Consider the following 13,669-nt stretch of genomic DNA (forward strand, 5'->3'; position numbering starts at 1 on the left):
TTTCTCCCTCTCTTCTTTCTTTCTTTCCTTCCTTCCTTCCCTTCCTCTTTCTTTCTTTTCTTCTTTTCCCTCCTCCCTCTCTTCCCCCTTTTTTTCTCCCCCCATGAGATTTTGCTGTTTCTGCATTTGAAATGTCAGTAGAGCTGAATGCAGTAGAAGTTGCCATCACTAGATATCAATGTATTGGGGCTGGTTGTGACAAAAGCCAGGGGCAGGGGATGGGAGGTGGGGGATGATATGTGAATAGGGAAATATAACCATCGAGGTAAAAGCTCTCCTATCGAAGCACCTCCATATACACTGCTACATTCTCTTAGCATAACTACTCCATAGTCAATCAAGGTAGATTGTATTAGCCTTGTTGACAGAGGAGGCAACTGAGTCCCAGTGACTGGCCCAAGGTGTCATCACAAGTTAGAAATACAGCTGGAACTAGAGTCAGTATCTCTGGGCTCTCTCAGTCCAATACACTAACTTTCCCATCCTTAGTCAGGTTCCAGACAAAGAAAAAAAAAGTGGGGGAAAACCCCAGAGAAAATATGAAGTTTGAGAGGAGAGGAATAATGAAAAGGTGACTGGGAAAGCTCTGGTGTGAACCCCCAGTAGGTTTCCCCAGCCTCTTAGGAATCCTGCCAGTCCAGTTGAGTGGTGCTGAGGGTGTGGCCCGCAGCCAGGACCATGGAGAGGGCACAGAGATTGCTACTGTGTGGGCAGGTGGAAGGAGGGCCCTGGTGCTCTGGCCTCAAGCTACCCTGTCTTTCAGGCCTCAGTTTTCCCCTTATCCCAGAAGAGAAAACTTGTAGGCACAGCAGGGTTCTCTCTCCTTTCACCAGGAAAGAATTAGGAAGAGGGATAAAAGCCAGGAAGAAATGTTCAAGAATGATACATTCTCTTTGTCTTGGTTTCTACTTCCTATTCTGGTCATTTTTTTCTCTCCCTTTTCCTCCCTCTGTCCTTTCTTCTTCCTCCATTCCTCTTAAATATCTTCCCTTCCTTCATCTCTTCTGCCCCTCCCTCTCTCCTTTCCATCACCTTTCTCTGCCTCCTCTCCTCTTGTCATTGCCTGCTCCCACCTCTCTGCCTCCTCCTTCTTTTTTCTCTTCCTCCTTCTCCTCTTTCTCCACAGTCCCCCTTCCTTTCTCTGCTTTTCCCTCTTTGGTCCTTCTCTTCATCTTCCCCCTCCCCTTCTTTTTCTCTTTCTTATTATTCATCTTCCCCTTCTAGCTTATTACTTATCCCTCTCCCTTCCCTTTCCTCCTCATTATCCTTACCCTTTCCTGTCTTTTCTCTTTTCCCTTCCCCGGGGTATTATTATTACATTTTATTATTTTTCTCCTTATTATCTCCTTATTATAATTTATTATTACCTTATTATCCCTCTTACTATCTTCCTTTCCTCTCCCTTTCCTCCTTCCTCCCTTCCCCCCTCACCTCAGCCCCCTCCTCCACACTACAGGAGTTACAGCCACTGCCACGAGGGTGGGGGGGTGGTTAAGATGAAGGCAGGGGTTGCCTGAATTAGCTGTATGCATTTGGAAATGAGCTCATCACTGCTTCCCCTGGCTGCCCCCAAGGCACAGAATCTGGGACCAGAAACAAATGGGATGGCTTGCTTGGGGTTTGGCTCACTCCCTTGTTTTTGCCTGAAGGAGGGTTATTGGAAGGATCTGATCTGCTCTTTCCAGAGCTCCTCCAGCTCCAGTTGCGAATGGAACTTGGGAAGTGGCCCAGAGTTAAAGATCCTCACCTGGGAGAAGGAAAGTACTGTGCTCAAGATTTACCAGGATATGGGTCACCTGGCTGCACCATTAACCAGGCAGGCATCAGGGCCTTCTAATAGGCATTAAATCTCCAATTTGGCCACCCTTGTATCTCCTCCTCTAGAAAGGCAATTGACAAATTAAAGATGTCCTTAAAGCACTGTAGCTTCACTCTCCAGAAAGGGGGAGTCTCCAAATGTACCTCACTGTTGTCCATGCTTAGATCTCCCCACATGCAGCTGAGATAAGTAGGGACAGTTCTGAAGCAGCCTCTCAGACATCCCTACACTAGATTCATCTGGACTTGTCTCATTATCTCATCCCAAGGGCCAGAAACAGAGTTTGTAGCAAAAAGTACTCAATTCCAGGATTTAACCTTTTCCCCCAAAACTCTAAGTTCTTGACTCTGTTGGAGATCCCACCAGGAATACCCAAAAAGCATTTCAACTCAGTCCCAAATTGGAACCGAGTTCAGATTTAAGTTCCAGAGCATTTGGAGGGACTCATGTAATTTAGTGATTTGTCAATTACTCCAGATTCCTGGCTACAGTACATCTCCACATGCGTTTCCCATTGGACATCCCTAAGTGAGATTATTATCTTTCACAGAAGCCATGCCCCATACATGAAAGGCTCCCCTTCCTCATCCCCACCTCTCAGAACACTCTTCCTTCAGTCTGAGCTCAGACCCCACCTCCTCTGGGAAGCTTTCTCTGATCTCTACCTCCCCCTTCAAATAGCTAACTCTCTTCTACTCCAGTTTTCCTTGTAGTAAAATTCTTAGTGTTGCTGCTGTGTAAATTCCTTCAAAGCAAGGAAAGTACGTTCCTTTGTTTCGGTCTTTTTGTCGCTACCATCCTACACAATGCCTAGAATATAGTAGGTACTTGAATGTTTGTTGAATTGGATTGGATTTTCTACAAAACCTTCTCCCTGACTTCACTGCTACTATCTGGGATGCAGCCATTCACCCCAGCCCCCCTCAATCAACCAGTCAATCCACACGTTCTCACCAAGTGCCAGACACTATGCTAAGTGCTGGGAATATAAAGAAAGGGAACAAAAGTGGTTCTTGTCCTCAAGGAGCTTACAATCTAATAGAGGAGATAATATGTAAATAACTAGGTTCATGTAAGAGCTGCATAAAGAATTATAACATCTACCTAGATCTCTTTATAAATATGTAATATATTTGTATGCATGTAAATTATGTATATTATATAAATGAGATATATAAATTATATGAATATATTTTATATAAATTATATTTATATTATGTCAATTATAGACTGTATTCTATAACATATTATATGCTATATAGTTATAAATATGTATATACTAATAAATACAGTATATGTTATATATAGATATATGATAAATGGGAAGTAGTCCCAGAGGGAAGGTGCTAGCAGTAGTGGACAAACCTGGGAAAGACCACTTGCAGAAAGTGGAATGTGAGCTACATCTCGAAGGCAGCCAGGGAAGCCAAGGCAGAAAGAGAGAATGTTTGAAAACTTGGTGTTTTCCTTGACTTTTTCCTCTTCCTCTCACATCCAGTCTGTTACCAAGTGTGGTTGATTGTCTCCAAAATACCTGTTACCTCCATGCCTTTCTCTGTCCTCCTACTGCTGTCATCTCTGTATAGCCCTCAGTCTTTCCCCCTAAACCTTCCCCCCTCTTAACTTCCCTATTGCTGTTGAGGGCTCCGTCATCCTCCCAGTCCCCAGCCTTGCAATCTAGGAGTCTTCCTCAACTCTTCACCCTTTCTCACCTCCTCTATCCAATCTGTTAGCAAGGACTGTTGATTTTTGCCTTTGCAGCATCTCTCAAATATAGACCCTTATCACCTTGTACTTGTTCTATTGCAATAATAATAAGTGATATTTAAATAGTGCCAGACACCGTGCTAAGTGTTTTCAAATTCTCATCTTATTTAATCATCACAACAACCATGGGAGGTAAATTCTATTATTAATCCTATTTAACAGATGAAATCAAGGCAGATAGAGATTAAGTGACTTGTCCAAGGTCACATAGGTAGGAAGTATCTAGGATTTGAACTCAGGTCTTCCTGACTACAGACCTGGTGCTTTTATCCACTGCACCACCTAGTTGCCCCAATAACCTGCTGGTGGGTCTGCCTGCCACAAGTCTTTTCCTACTCTAATCCATCCTCTATTTAGCTGCCAATGTGATTTTCCTAAAGCATAGGTCTGACTATGTCATCTCCATACTCAATAAATTGCAGCGACTCCCTATCACCCCAGGATCAAATATAAAATTCTGTTTGACTTTTAAAGACCTTCATAACCTAGCCTTCTCCTCCCTTTTCAGCCTTATCTTATGCCTATACCTCCATTTATTATACGGTCTAGCCAAAATGGACAACTGTCTACCTTCCATACATGCCTTGTGCTACCTTGGATTTGGAATGCCTTCCCCTAATCCTTTCTTTTTTTTTTTAAAGCAATCGGGGTTAAGTAACTTGCTCAAGTTTACATGGCCAGTCATTTTTTGTGTGGGTGCCAAGCATCTGAGGCCGGAACCAATCCCAGGTCTCCCGACACTGGGGCCGGCACTCTTACTCACTGTGCCACCTGGCCACCCCTAAGCAATTGGGTTTAAGTAACTTGCTCAAGGTTACACGGCCAGTTATTTTGTGTGGGTGTTAAGTATCTGAGCCCAGAATCCATCCCAGGTCTCCTGACACTGGGGCCGGCACTCTTACTCACTGAACCACCTGGCTGCCCCACGCCTAATCCTTTCTACCTGTCAAATTTCTATTCATCTTTAAAACCCTTCCCAAATAGCATCTCCTTTGAGAAACCTTCCCTGATCTCCCCCACTACCAATCACTAGTGACCTTTCTCCACCCCCATGCCACTTTGCTTAAACTACTCTTATGCACTTGTCATGCCTTATTTCCTATGATAACTCTCTATGTATGTATCAGCTAGATTATAGACTAAATTATAAACTACATAATGACAGGGACTGTTGCTTATCTTAATTTTGTCTCTCCCCTAGCAAGTGCTCTGCACACTCCTAGCCCTGGGGCTCTGTACACACTAAATGTTTATATATTTATGATATGTATATGTATCAAAAGCATATACATTTATCAAATCTAATTTGTTCTATTGAATCAATCAAAAGTGGTTTTTGAGCACATACTTTGTACTCAACACTGTGCCCAAGTATTGCTGAAGATATAGAAGATGGCTCAGACACAGCTCTTGCCTTCAGAAAGCTTACAACCTATTTGGGGGAACAAATGTCAAATGAAGTGGTTAATTCAGCTTGACAAGAGCCTGTTAGGTGCATGATGCCATGCTGGGAAATGAAGGTAGAAATCTAGATCCTGTTCTCTGAGAAGTTTGCTATATGATGGAGGCGGGTGGGAGAAGGTAGGGCATGTATACAAATTAGGAGATGGGGAGAGTAAGATAGGGGCAAAGGGAAGCTAGGGGAAAGGCTGTGAGAAATGTGGGATGGGAGGGCAGCTAGATGGTACAGGGGATAGAGATAGACCCCTGGAGTCAGGAGGAACTGAGTTCAAATCTGGCCTCAGATATTTACTAGCTATATGACCCTGGGCAAGTCACTTAATCCTGACTGCCTCCAAAAAAAAAAAAGAAAAGAAAGTGGCATGGAAACTTGCTTTTTTGTTTTTCCTGGGGGAGGTCAGAACAGGCTTTTTAGAGAAGAAACAGATAGACACCAGGAATGAGAGAGGAGTTCATTCTACCCATGGAAGACGTATTTGAGAAAAGTCATGGAGATGGAGAAATCGGGTTGAGAATAGGTTTGTAAAGGATAAAGTATACAGTAAAGTCAGACAGGCAGGTTGGAACCAAATTGTAAAGGGCTTTAAATGCCAGGCTCAGTAGTCTATGTTTCTTTCAGTAGGCAATGGGGAGCCATTGAACATTCCTGATTACAGGAACAAGAGGATCATACTGGGACATTTGGAAGACTACTCCAGCAGGGAGTGGGAAATGGATTGGAGAGAGGCCAGACTGAAAGCAGAGGGATCAGGGAAAGGGCTATTGCAATAGTCTACAAGAGGGATGGACAAATAAAAATGCAGAAGCATCTATGCGTCAGGTAGAAAAGGGCCTGAACTAGAGTGGTCACAATGAAAGTGGAAAGGTGGAGTCAGATACCAGAGATAACACAGATAGAGAAATGACAAGATTTGGCAAATGACTGAATGGTAAACTGTCTGTTAACCCAAAACCATGGGTATCCAGGAAATTCAGAAACAGGCCAGGAAACTGGGATTTGCCAAGAACCAAGGTCAGGCCAAAGGTCAGAGATCAGGCAAGCAAGGTAGAAAACATAAGGCACCAGAAACAAACAGACCTGGAAATTGAGGCAACTTCTGACTCATAGAGAACATCTCTTAGATGTTTCCCAATGGGGCAAAAACCAATTCAAAAACATGGCTGGCTCAAGGACTGCAGATCGGAATAGGTGAGTCATGTTAGGGAGACGAAGAGAAGGCTGACTTGGTTGGAGTGGGGAGTGTGGTGTCCAAGACAGACTGACTCATTGGCTATAAGTACAGCAGGATTTCAGAGGAGAGAGAGAGTAGAGTCGGCTCAATAGTCAGGGAGTGAGTGGTTTCTTCCTCCCAGGCAGCCCCTTACTCTGGAATTCAGGGATCCTTAATGGTTTGGTACATTGGACTTTTCTTTCAACTGAGTCTTAACCCCAGCTTTCAACAGAATCAGGGAGAGTCCCACCTGGCCCTGTGACTACCTGCCTCCAGAAAGAGGGATCTCACCAAATCTCCCTTCCCAACAGTCACTTCTCATAACTCAGTCTTCCCATCTGAGTAGAGACCAGAGAGTTTATCTACAGAAACCTCCACTGAGCTAACTGAGATGAGTCATGGGGTCATGGCTGAGCTGGCTCTGAGAGAATTAGTCACTCACTTTTAGGAGAGGGCCTGAGGCAGAGAAAAGTGGCCTGCCCTTTTCAGATAGCAAGAGACAAAGTGGGTCAGGGGGACATTGTAGCTACTGTGAGACAGGGACCTGAGGCCAGCCCCAGAAACACACACACACACACACACACCATTTAGATTGAAGGAAATAGAAAGCAAGAGACAGAGAAAGATGCACAGAGAGAAGGAGAGAAGAGAGAGAGAGAGAGAGAGAGAGAGAGAGAGAGAGAGAGAGAGAGAGAGAGATTGAAATCAAAAGGATTAAAAATAGAGCCAGTTGTAAATGGAAGCATTCAGAGTCTGGCTGACACATTGGCCTGTTCTGACAATGAGTCTGGCTTTGCAGTGTTCTGGGGGCTTTTCAAGGCTGCAGCTGCAGTCAGGAAAATATCAGCCCTCAGGGGAGCATCCTTGCAGCTAGGCCCTGGCTGGAGCCATGGTCACTAAAGCCAGAGCTGCTCTCCCAGGGACCATGCACCCCTCCTCCTTTGCTCAGCTGCCATCTCTTTGGCTCTAGAACACTTTCCATGTGCAGAGAGGCCAGGTACTCCCTAGTTCCCTCCCTCCCTTATTTTCCCCCTTCCTTTTTTCATATGTTATCTTCCCTCATTTGACTGTAAGCTCTTTGAGGGCAAGTACTGTCTTTCTCTTTCTTATTTGTATACCCAGAGTTTAGCTCAGTGCCTGATACATAGTGAGCACTTAATACATGCTCATTGAATTGAATTTTAGTGGTAGTAGAATATTGAAGAAGGGGTAAGATTCACTTGGTTTAGGAATGAGTGAAGCTTCAGCCTAGGTCACAGGTCAGTCTGTACCTCTGGCATTTGGAAAAGTTCTGTCCTTCTTCCTCTCCTGTTATTTGAGGACCCCAGGCTCTATCTGACCATTGGGGACCCTGGGTTGTATCTGACCACTGGGGACCCTGGGATCCATCTGACCATTGGGGACCCTGGGCTCCATTTGACTATTGGGGACCCTGGGCTGTATCTGACCATTGGGGACCCCGGGTCCCATCTCACCACTGCGTACCTGGGGTTCTATCTGACCACTGGGGATCCTGGGCTATAGACCATTGGGACAGACAGGCTAGATCCCAGGTAATCTATAAATATAGTATATGGAACACTTCCCATAACGATGCACTCTTTCATTTGTATAAATCTTTATTGATTAGAATTTGGAAAGCACTTTCCACACACACCCCACCTCCTCTGAGCCCCACAGTCTTGGGAGGTAGCTGAAGTAGAGCCAGGATGGGTGTTATTTCCCACTTTGCAAAGAAAGAAGATGAAGCTTACAGGCCCCTGTCGGGCTCTTTAGGCAGTAAGTGGGAAGACTCAAATCCAGTTCTCTGGACCTATTTCAATGCTCTCTCCGCTGCACCACATTGCCTGTCTCTTATCACAAGATCACTGTGCTAAGGTTTGGGGTGAGGGAGAAAAAATAGCAAGGCATTGGAAGGAAGGAGAAAAAAATTAAATTTATTTTTAAAAAAATTTTAAAGGAAGGAAAGAGAAAAAGTATATGAATGTGGCCCTTGCCCTCAAAGAGATTTCTGTCTGCTTAGGGAATCTTAATTATAGGTATACAGCTAAGAGGCAAAGAGAGGAGGGAAGCAGACAAGGTTTGGGGTCAAAGGACGAGAACTCCAAAATGATCTCTGCTAATGAGCTATGTGACCTTGGTTAGTCATGCGACCTGTCCAGATTTCTGTTGTGTTATCTATATAATAAGCGATCTTGAAGTCTCTTCCAGATTGAGAGCTTTGAAATAGGAACACTAAGTCAGCAGCAATCCTAGCCAGCATTTATATAGTATTGCAAGGGTTGTGTAACACTTTACAAATGTTCTCTCTTCCTCACAACAGCCCTAGAAGATGGGTGCTTTTATTATCCCCATTTTGAGGATTTTGATTCCAAATGAGGAAACTGAGGTTAAGTGACTTGTCCAGGGTTACACAGCTAATAAGTGTCTGAGGCTAGATCTGGACTTGAGGTCCATTGTACAATGCTATCCGTTCTACCACCTAGCTTCCAGCATAAAGTAAAAACCCACTGAGGGACACAGATAGGAAATTGTCTAGGAGGTTAGATGAGGGAAAAAATACCTATGAGCTGCAGTGGTCAGGGAAAGCTTTCAAGAAGTGGGACTGAAGTTAGACCTTAAAAAATGGACAGGATTTCAATAAGTAGAGAGGGAAAAAAGCTTGGATTTGGAGTCGGGGACCCTGAGTTTGAATCCCAGCTTGGTTCTTTACTGTGTGATCTCAGACAAATCACCACCTCCCTTGGCCTCAGTTTCCCCACCTGTGAATTGAAGAGATTGGACTAGCCAATCCTAAGCCCCCCCCCGACTGTAAATGGGGATCCTAGGAGATCAGAGGACAAGGCATTGTAGACAAGACGAATGATGTAAGCCAAGGTCCGAGAGGTAGATTGGGTATGTCGAGTGCAGATGATAAAAGCAGTCTGGCTGGAGCAGACGGTTAGACAATGGTGGGAGATAAGTTGGTGCCAAATTGGAGAGGTCCTTGATTGCTGGCCAAAGGAGTTTAGACTGCCTGCCCATTGTTCTTTTCACTGCGCCATGCTAGAGCACTATGGAAAGGGGGCTAAATCTGGAATTAAAAGACCTGAATTCGAAGCTGCCTTCTATTACTTAGCACCTATGTGACCTTGGGCAAGGCATAACTTCCCTAGGCCTCAGTTTCCTCACTTGTAAGCTAAGGGTCTTAGACTCAATGACCTCTAAGGTTTTTTTCCAACTCTTAAGTTTGTAATTCTATGATCCCTGAGCTCAGGAAGAAACTCAGCAAACTAAGTCAGGGTTCTAGAGCTCAGGACCTTGGACATAGACTGTAAACAGGTAATAAGACTAGGGGAGACCACAATCTAGGCAGGGGCCCCCTTGAAACAGACTCATAAAGTTAAAAGATTCTGGCCTGCTCTTATCTCTTTGCTGGGTGGGATTGGTTTCCAGGTCCCATTAATCATTCTGCCTTGCTAGAATCTTTAACCCCCAAATATCCAAAGAGAAGCAGAAAATGAAGGTTAATTTCAAGAGACAAGGGGACACTCTTATCCTTTTGAGAAGTGATAGATTTCACTAGAAATCTCAGTTTTTGGTTTGTCCTCCTAGATGCCATGAGACCCTAGACAAAGCCCACTTTGGATCTCGACCTGTGGCACCCCTGGTCTACTGAAGAGAGTAGACCTGGAAGGCTTAGCCTGTCTAAGCTTCCTTTTGTTGACCAAGAAGAGGGAAACATTAGCATCAAGGCCACTGGAAATTGATCTGGAATAGTACAGGCCCCTTTGTGCTTCCAACAGAAACAAAGGCTGTTCTTGACCCACAAAGACAATAGGGTACCTGTGACCACAGTGTCAGGTTATAGTGCAAAGAGCACTGCCCGTGCGGTCAGAAGGCATGACTATATCCAAGCCCTGGTTCCAACACATTAGCTGCATGACCCTGGGCAGGTCACCTCTCCTTTTTGAATTTCATTTTTTTTTTTAAATCTGTAAAATGATGGTGTTGGGCTAGTGTCTAAGGATCATTCCAACTCTAGCCCTGAGTGGACATCAGTCAGTGAGTAAGATCACATGTTCACTGATGTAGAGTTGGAAGGGACCTTGCTGTTCATCTGTTCTAATCCCTTCTTTTTACAAATGAGGGAACTGAGGCCCCTTAATCTCTAAGTGGCCCCAGGTCACACAAGTAGTATGCAGCAGAGCTGGGATTTGAACCTAGATCCCATGATTCCAAGTCATCACTTTCTACTATATTCATTGGGCATATAAAGACAAAATGGAAAATACTCCCTGCCCTCAGGGAGCTGGCGGTCTCCTAGTAGGTTAAAACATATAAACAGGCCAGGTGACCTTGGGCAAGTCACTTAACCCCAATTGCCCTACCTTCCCACCTCCAAAAAAAAAAAAGGAAAAAGAAACATATAAACAGACAAGTTTATACATGATTATTTGGCAGGGAGAATGGAGGACTGATTATTAGGAAAGCCAGGAAAGACTTCTTGTTGGAAGTGGCATGTGAACTGAGCCTCTAAAGGAAGCCAAGTGTGCTGAGAGTCAGATGAGGAAGAAATGCATTTCAGCCATGGAGCTGGGAGAGAGATCGGTGGGTTTGAGAAGCCTCCTTTTAGCAATCTGTGGACCAGTTTGGATAAAATGTATAATACACGAAAGGGTGTAATATGCAATGAGCCTTGAAAGGTAGGTGGGAACTAGGCTTCTAAAGACTTTCAATTATCCTAGAGGCAACTGGAAGCCTTTGAAGGCTCTTGAGCAGGGGAAGTATGCGGTTGGGTGTGTGCTTTAGGAAGGTGATTTTTGGGTGTCTTTGTGGAGGCATAGGCTGGAGAGGAAAGAGACTAGAAGCTCAGAGTGGTTTGGAAGCTTTTTTAGAACTCCTTGGGAGAGGTGATAAGAGCCTGAATCAGAAGGGGTACTATGGGAACGGAGAGAAGGGAGTAGATGCAAGAGATGTCCAAATAGAAGCAAACAGATTCAGCATGTAATTGGATGAAGGTGGGGAGGATGGGGAGTTGATGATGACATCAATGTTGGGAAACTGGGTAATTGAGATGACATGTATGAAGTCTTTTGCAAACCCTTAAGGTGCTATACAAATGCTGTCATTACCATCATCATTAATGTTATTATTGTTGCTGCTATTTCTATTATTGGTGGTGGTTTTCTGGAGAGAAATAGAGACGTTAAAAGGAAGGGTAGATTTATAAGACATGCTTATGAGGTCTTTTTTAGACATGTAGAGTTTGAGATACTTAATGTCCAAGTAAAGAGGTCCAAAAGGAAGGTTTGTGGTAAGAGACTGGCACTCAAGAGAGAAAGGGGGGACCTAGATATGTTTGTCTCCGTTAACTTGTTGCCGTCCTGAACACCAAATGACTTCCCTCTGCCCATGCACCCCCACCCAACCCCTGGTCTTGGGATAAGTAAATCACAGTCAAACAAAACCATAAACTTACATCTCTCCTAGGACTCAAGGATAGGAATAAAGCTCAAATATCAATGGATTAAGCCCAAATGACTTGGGCAAATCCTTTTCTCTCTCTGGGCCTCAGTTTCCTGCTCTGTAAAATGTTAGGTTTGATCTCATGACTAGGTGACCTTCCAGGTTCCATCCTGCTCTGGGTGCTATGATGTGATGAATAGTTTAGCTGATGCTTAGAAGAGGAAGCCCTGGCTAGAGCATGGGGTGGGGGTGGGGAGATGTGAGGATCCCCACCTCCTCCCTTCCAGGAGGTGACTTCTGCTGCTATCATGGGTAGGTGACAGGTACTAGGATGAAAAATTAGGTCTCTCTTCTGTGACTTCCATCACTGAAATACCAAATAGTCACTGAGCCTGTCCTGAATACCAAGAGGGAAAGGACGTATTCTAGTAGCCTTACTGCCAGAAGAGGTGGGCAAGGTGGGCATCAGGAGTCTGCCATTTGGCTGCTGACATGGCTTTTCATGTGGTCTTGGAGCCTATACTTGATAACATCATCCCTGATCCCCTCCCCCCACATCCTTCAAAGTCAAAGCCTCCACCCCCCTCATCTTGATCAGACTCCAAAAGTGAAGCCCAGAAAGGTCAAGCATCACAAGGTCACATGTGAAATCAGGTCTTGTGCCTCCAAATTCACTACTCTTTTCTAATGGGCTAATGCTATGACTCTCCAGAATGTGCTTTGTGCATAATCCCTACTTCCTCCATGAGGGTTTCATCGCCTGAGAATCCTTTTCCTCTCTCATCCACGAAATCAAACCCTAAAGATTCTTGACTCTCACATACTAGGATATAATAGCAATAGCAAAAATAACAGTGTGTAAGAGTTAGAAGGGATCATCCATTGTAACCCCCTGGGTTTACACCTGTAGAAACAGAGACCCAGGAAAAGGAAGTGACTTGTGGGCAGCTAGGGGGGACAGAGCTTTAGGCCTGAAGCTATGAAGACCTGAGGTTCAAACCTCAGGCTCAGATAGTCACTAACTGTGTGACTCTGGGCAAATCATTTAACCCAAGGCTGCCTCAGTCTCCTCCTCTGACTCCAAATCCAACCCTTCTCCCACAGCATACTACTCTAACTCCTTGAATCATCTTCTAATTAAACAGCAAGGTACAACAGTTGATTGAGAATTGATCTTGGAGCCAGAAAAAGCTTAGTTCAAATCCTGCCTCAGACACTTACTGGCTGTGTGACTAGTTAGCCTCTGTCTGCCTCAGTTTCCTCAGCTGAAAAATGGGGATAATAAGAGTTTCTACCTCCTGAGGTTGTCATGAGGCTCAAATAAGATAACACAAAGCCTTAAAGTCTATGTAAATGCTGGCTATGATGATTACTTCATCTCATGATAACTTATGTACACGTCTTATGCCCTCTAGAGGTGCTGTGGCCAGGTATAGCGGCAACCACACTGGCATCCCCAGGACAGCTGCTAGCCCAGGTTCTTAGATCTGCTTTACTAGGAAAGACAGCTGTTTAAGGGATCAACAACCTTTTTAAAATTACATTCATTAGTTCAGGGGAAAAGTCAGCACCCTGAACTTCAGAGAAAATATAAGCAAAGAAATAAAGACCAACAGAACCCTTGGGCTCTGACTGCCTACATACGTAATCCCTGGATCAAGAGAGCCTTTGCATCTGAGCAGTTGGGGAACTCTGAACATGTGTGTGTGTGTGTGTGTATATATATATATATGTGTGTGTGTGTGTGTGTGTGTGTGTGTGTGTGTGTGTGTGTATCCTAAGTATATGTATATGCATGTGTATGTGTATATATATGTGTATATACATGTGTATGTGTGATAGATGGATGGATGGATAGATGGATAGATAGATGAATGGATGGATGGATGGATGGATGGATAGATAGATAGATAGATAGATAGATAGATAGATAGATAGATAGATAGATAGATAGATAGATAGA

At 44.2% G+C, this 13,669-nt stretch overlaps 1 protein-coding gene across 2 annotated transcripts in view; it reads left to right on the top strand.

Moving 5' to 3' along the window:
- FGD5 (FYVE, RhoGEF and PH domain containing 5) overlaps positions 1-13,669 on the top strand; it is a 187,226-nt gene that overhangs the window by 104,941 nt on the left and 68,616 nt on the right. The gene's annotated exons all lie outside the window — the stretch shown is intronic.

The sequence above is a fragment of the Petaurus breviceps genome, unplaced genomic scaffold (genome assembly GCF_028583685.1).
Source record: "Petaurus breviceps papuanus isolate PSGF00001 unplaced genomic scaffold, PetGlider_PUasm1.0 174, whole genome shotgun sequence".
Lineage (NCBI taxonomy): Eukaryota > Metazoa > Chordata > Mammalia > Diprotodontia > Petauridae > Petaurus > Petaurus breviceps.